Below are 7015 nucleotides of genomic sequence, written 5' to 3'. Positions count from 1 at the left end.
CATGAGCTGAAAAACTGTAAAGTGCACTTGTGGGTATTTTCCTCTGAGGTCACGGTTGCTTCAGGATTTTACACCACCTACCATGGAGAAAATCCATCATACAGCTATCGTTATAAAGGGGCAGTTTACAGCATGCTCCAAACTGAGATAATTTAGAGAGTGAAAAAGCAATGAAATTACTGCTGTTCCTAATTCCTTTAGAATGGAATGAGTATATCTGGACTGCATGGCTTTAGGCCGCAGCACCATCCTTGCAAGTCAAGCTAAGACTGTATGATGAGAGATCTAACGAGAATGCAAGCACGGACCCACACAGGCCACCCAAGGAGAAAGCGATGCCTCCATCACGTGAACGCGGTGTATGCCTCGGAGCGCACTCCTCATGCACTCGCATCGTGCTGAGTGTCTTGCGTGTAATTTTCTGCAGCTCACAGTGGGAAGTGCATGTATTCTCACCTCCGCCTTCATGGCACTCGAAAGTTAAATGTCACTGTGCTTGGGGACCACTCCGGCATAATGTTAGATATTTGATGCAGCTGCGGTAGCTACGTTGCAAGTATCATAGGCCTTACATTTGCTTAACTTCACGGCCATTCTTACAGCCACTTTAGACTCCAGTGACTGATCACTACGTCATTATACCTTCTATCGCGAATGCAGTGAAGCCCACCGACAGGGAACGCAATAGTATGCCATCGCTCCTGCGATAGATATCCCAAAACGAAAATAATTTCCTCAGAGCATTTTGTAAAATCAACGCTAATTCCATGCTAAGCGCAGAATAATACACGCTAAAGGGGTCATGAGAGTCATGAGACTTGCACAAATTTGCCCCGAAGTTTAAACAGGTCATCCTTTGCATGCGTGTGTGCACACGTGCTTTCTGCACTATATAACAGAGTTTAAATTAGGGTTTCTCCCCAAGAAAAAAACTTGGTTAAAAGATGCAATGGTTAATCTCTATGACGCAGCGATGTCATAAGAAAAGCTTAGAATTGCGCTCTCGAGGGAAGTTCGAGGACTCTGATGTCAGTAAGGAATGAACCACAGGTTTCAGTGATGTAGTTTCCATTGTTTTTTTGGCTGTACTGTGCTACTGATAATGACTGAAAATAATAATCATGACGTTGACCACAGTATTAATAATAATGATCATCATGCGAAGGACAAGGCATTCTTTATGATGGTTGCTGGAGAGGCTGGCCTGACAAGCTAGTCTGATAACGCTGTGTGAACCATGAAGTGACACACAAAAGTCGTGTGCAGGCACATGCACACAAGGGAAGGTGTTTAAAGGTACTGTAAGTTTCGTGCCTCTGAGAGACCCCAAAAGGATTTTGCAAGGGCAGCGCTCCCCCAAAATGCAGTGTGGACAAGAAAGGCGCAGTAACTTTGTCACACTCTTAGTACACACCTGAACCTGCATCGTGTGGGAAGGGATGAAGGAGCTAGAAAGGTGGCATGTGGGTTTTAACATTATGGGGCTCTCACATCGTGCACTGACAGGCGCCGCAGCTGGTACAGTGCTCTGACAGCATGCACTAACATTGCACGGCATTTCGTCTCCTTCAGCCCCTGCAGCCGGAATTCGATCCTGCTACCGCATGCATAACAGGCCTAAAGAAATGGTGATCATAGAGTCTTTTTCGGTGTAGATGTCAGGAGCTTAAATTGAGTGTCAGGAAAATTTTAAAATCGTATTTTCTCTTCAATGACTGCGTCTCCTGTTGCCAGACAAAGAAAGAGACATAGAATCGATTTTTACCAAGAACAAAAATTGGATTGAGTTCTTCTCAGTGTCCCTTTAAAAAAGATGACAAAATTGAGCATTTCTTCGGCACATGCCCTGCCCAGTATGCACAGCAGCGCCCCCTTACCAACCACTTCCGCGGACTCTGTCATCCGTCGGGCACGGAAATGCACCCTATTTCTGGACCGACACCAGGTAACAGCTTTCTGCCTCTTCCTCAAGTTTCTCCACTTCCTCCCACCCACTCACCCACCCACCCACTCTCTAGACAGGCTACTGAAGGTAGAGCATGCAAAGTCCTGAGGCTACCATTTGAAATGGTGAAGTAATCGCCGAATAAAAACTATGTCTGTTTTCAGGCTTCTCTGCAATGCACAGCACCTGGTGGACGCAGCATGATGTCTTGTACAATGGCTCTTAACACAGAAAAGCTTGCTTTCAATGAACAAAACCAATGCCACTGAAAGCAAAGCCCATGGAACATTTTTTGGCGGCATCCAAGACGCATGGCTAGGTGTTGTAAGGCCCGAGAAGAATTTATGAGTTAAAAAATGTTAAGAAATGCCGTAGAAATTATGGCCAACCAATGCACCATACATCACCTACACTACTGAACCAGCTGTAGTGTCATGACAATCTTGCCCTGTCCGACGTTTTGTGGGTATTGCCATTTAGTCTACTCGTATCAATGTCAATATGTTTACTTATTTCCTCGTATCCATAGTCCTTCTGAGTACGACTGTATCATAATTCCTGTTATGATTTTGTGCTGTTTTTTTTTTCCTACCATAAATGTAGTACATGATGCGCACACATTTATGTTTCTCTGTGCTGAGCATTGGTCGTCTTATCATTCTTTTTTTTTCTTTGATGCCATACTCCCGCTATAAAAAAGAAGTCGGGACCTCTCAAGTTGTTTGTACAGCTTTTTCCCTCCTTTCCTTGCAACATCTTTTGCAGAAACCTTCAAACCGCTCCCTCCTATAGCGACCCGTGCATTCGCCCCTGCTGGAGGCAGCGGAACTTTAAAATACCACCGTCCGTGACGACATCACCGAGCTTCTCCGCACTTCTCTTGCGCTGTGAGGAGAAGCGTGAACATCAACCAGTGATTACATCGCCATCTTAAACATCAGCCCAAAAACCTTTGGTGTGCTTTACTTACAGGCTATATAGATCTGAATCCTTAAATATCGTGGAATGCTTTAAAGGGGCTCTGAAGGGGGTCTTCAATAAAGGTGGATTCACACTGACAAGTCGTGGAGGTCACGCGGCAGGTTTGAATCGATTAGTCGCGCTCCCTTCCCACTTTTCTAGTGCTCTGGAACCGTAACTACTTGACGGAAATGGTAGCGCGACGTGTGCGACTCGCTGGTGTGAATCTGCCTTGAAGGTGCGGTAAGCCTCGAATATTAAAGAATTCCGCTTCACAAATATCTTTCGAGAATTTCTTCATGGGTTTTATGAAAGCCGAATTATCTGCAGTCAGAATTTGAATTTCAGCATTTTCACGCCTTTCCCTGCCCTCCGCCGGCCCCACCACTAGCGTCGCACGTGGGAATTCCCCGGGGGGGGCGGAGATTCCTGACCCGCCGGAGCGACGCGGCTAAATGGTCATGGCCACGGCAGCCTTGTGACGTCTGAAATAATCTAGCGCAATAGCCATCTCTTTACGCAGGGGCATGGAATGGAGAGCGCGAATATGAAGAAGGCTGAAGCATGGCAACGCGATATGATTGCTGACGCTGAAATTGAACCGGCTGTCTTCAACATTTCTGACTCATGCAACTCCTCCTCTGATGAGTCGAGCAGTGATTCCAGTAATGAAGATTTGAGTGGCGTCGAGGAACTTGTCTGACTTCGAATTGATGTGTAATACACATGCTACCGAGGAAAGAGAGAGCACTCATCGGCTTGGTGTGATCACCTTTGTGCGTGTGTGGGTAGAAATGTGAAATATGTGTGCAAGGGGGTGTGTGTGTTGATCAGTCTACCGAGGAAATTGTAACATTTCCATGAAATCATTGCATCATTGCAATTGATTGCATCAAATTGTATCGGGCAGTAACTTGTAGTGTAGGTGATGAGGTGGTCGTGTTAATAGCGTCTGTATAGAAGTAGAATTTGTAAGGGAGTGCAAATAGTACTTTTTCCAATTAGAATACGTATACTGGTACACGTCGTCAATGTGTGCAGTTTTTGGAAGATTAATTGCAGAAAAATACAGTGGAGCTTAATCAAGTGTTGTGTCAATTATTCGAAAAGTATCTGAAAATTTGAGAGAAAATTGGATTCATTTAAAATAATTTTGAATATATACTGTTTGATTCGTTTGACTAACAGAACAGAAATTTATTCAGTTATGCCGTCCAAAAAGTTGGAGTATTCACAAACCCCTAGGCATTGTCCTCATTTTGTGTGTGAGGGTTGGGAATGGCATGCATGGGTGTCTGATGTTCATGTCCTGAAAAGGGATTCCTCGTTTGGTCTTGTCTTGCATTACTGTCAATCTCTGGTCGTTTTGACATGTTATGCAGTGCCAGTGTTGAGGTAGCCAGTACTTTAGGTTTTTCCTTAATTTTTCGGAGGTGGGAATGATTTCAAGCTGGCTCTTGCTCAGTTGAGTGTGAATTTGTTTCGAGTCATGTTTGTTAGCACATTGGTCAAGTTTTCGTTTTTTCAAATAGTGTTGTTCGATGGCTCCACATTTTTTTTTTCAATTTTGGAGCACTTGACTGATTGTGTGTTGGTGTACATCCACTGCACGTGTCCTTTAATTTGTATGCACTGTGATCCATGCCACTGGCTGTTTCCAGAATAAACCATTTCTCACCAACACTGCGGGGTCAGCATTCTTTATTGTCCTGTCTCATTTATTGTTTGCTCTTTCGGAATATTTTTTCCTAGCCTTTTACAACCTTTTCTGCATTCTTACTTGACGCTCCCACAGCTTGGAACTCTTTTTACCTGGCTGCATGAAAGTCCTGCCTGAGCAACTTCTGCTCTTCTAGGTGTGCAGGGAAACCGAGCCAAGCTGACTCTTGAGGCAGTGCTATTTTCTGTCACTGTGTGAATCAACACTATGTTCAAAATTTAACACTTAACACGGGAAAACAGGCCATATCGAGGTGGTGTGTGTAAAAATAATTTGACCAATCTGTTTAAATATACTGCTCTTTTGCCGCATATAATAGTCAAGTTATAGAGCTCTCTTCAATGACAAAGGAAAACGCGCTTTGCTTAAGAACGAAAGATATCTTAACAAAAGCAAAAGAATTGCAGATATGCACAAGAATGTGACACATATACAGTCAGAAAATAGGCGATTAAGAAGTCTAGAACATGTTTTCTGCGCTCCTGCATGATAAACCAGCATTCTAAATTAACAGACATCTTGCTTCTGAACTTTGCGATCAGTAAAAAATAATCGTTCTCGCCAAGTCTTTTGGGCTACTCTACAGCACAGTGCCAAAGTCGGTCCCAGACTTATTTGGCGAAGACTGGATCAGCCGCTAACCGGTTGCACAGAACAATTCATAACATGCCAGGTACCTTAAGAGAGGCCCACAAAAAAGTGGGTTCCTCGGCAACGGCGAAACCGAAAGTTGCAGACGGCCACTTGTTAATCGGGCCACTGTAGAGCACTCACCAATGTGCTAATTAATTAAACCCGACGAATGAATGTCATCTTTCGCACAAATCTCTCGTTTGCATATAAAAAGTATAGTCACAATGCTGCAGAATCGGGAAGAAAACCGCCACTGCCGGTGCGAGCTCATTGACAACGAATTTCCGACAGCTCACATTAAAGGGATACTGAGGCGGTTTTCGAATCAGCTAACCTTCTAGGGTTTTGAAGTAGTGTCATTGCTGATCACGTCTGTGAAATTATTTTTTCGATTTTGGCTAAAACAGTGGCGCAATCACCAATTAAAAATGCGATGTTTAAATTTCCCGCGCCCCGCGCGAGCGCCGGAGAGGGGAACAGTGGAGAATTAAACCTCGTCCATGTCGGCCAGCGTGACGTCATGTTGAGGAGCCGGGGATGCTTCGGCGCACCCGAGCGCGCTTTCAGCGCGCGTTGTTTCTCGTGCTGCATGCGTTGTTCCTCGTACTGCGTGCGTTGTGACGTACAAAGTGTGTCAGCCGACCTTGAGAATCAGATTCAACAGGTACTACTCTGCGTTCGTGTCCACGAACAACTACAGCCGCGACTGTGTCGTCTTCCACTGTTTTCCGCAAGATCACAAGCTCGCAGCGCAACCGCTCGCTGCTGTGACGAAGAATTCAAGTCGACTAAAGCAATCTTACTCTGCTCGAAACACTTTCGTAAGAGCGGCTACAGGCAGAGCTTGTCCTAGTGTGATCTCTGGAGATTTCTGTCGAAAAGACGCGGCTGAACCATGACACAGTTCCATTGATTTCCTCGCGCATAAGAGGCGTGTCACCATTCCGAAGAAGCGCCTCTTTTAAAAGTAGAAACATGCTCACTTAGCCCCTGAAGAAACCTTATAGAGGCTTAAGCATGTGTCGCTCTCCTCAGCTTATGTGCGGCCAGACCGCCTGAGACGTGCTCAGCAAGGCTCGGTTATTGATTTTATACTCGGTTCGACGTGTCCAAGCAAGCAAGCAAGCAGAGCAAAGCAAAAGCAAAGCAAGCAAGCATCGAAGCTCTTCATATGCGGCATCTCGTTTAATCCTAGCTAAGCAATTAAAATGACAGCGTTCGACGTTGATTTCGGATGCAAATTTATGACAGAAATGAATGCCAACCGAGTTTTTGCAAAAAAACACCGCAACCTTACTCGGTTTCTTCATCAAGTTGTGGCAGCGGGCGAGTTGCAGCTAGCTTGGCTTTTAAACACACATATAGTTGGCAACTACTTCACTGAACCTAAACTGCAAATCTAGGAAGGGCGAACGTTTCCGAGGCAGCGATTAATATTTTCTGGCATCTGCTGAACGCGCCAGGAGTGAAGCGTATTTGTGCGCGTATTTGGCTTGGTTTCCAGCGCACCATGATTGCGTCACTATCTTGTGGTCACATGCCTCGCAGTGCTTGGCCACTGCGCTTCGCTGATTTTGACACCAACTTTGTGCTCCTTCATCGTTTCCTTGAAATACTTTCTTGCCCCAACCTGCAACGCCGGGTACTCAGAACGGGATTTTTGGACACAGTGCTTTGGGCCTTTTCTTTAGGATGACGCTCTTCCGGGCGAGCCAGGAGGCGTCCGGTGGTAGTAATTGACTTGAGTATTGTTCGCA

The sequence above is a fragment of the Amblyomma mixtum genome, chromosome 3 (genome assembly GCF_055824585.1).
Source record: "Amblyomma mixtum isolate Tamu chromosome 3, ASM5582458v1, whole genome shotgun sequence".
Classification (NCBI taxonomy): Eukaryota; Metazoa; Arthropoda; class Arachnida; order Ixodida; family Ixodidae; genus Amblyomma; species Amblyomma mixtum.
This window is presented reverse-complemented; position numbering follows the sequence as displayed.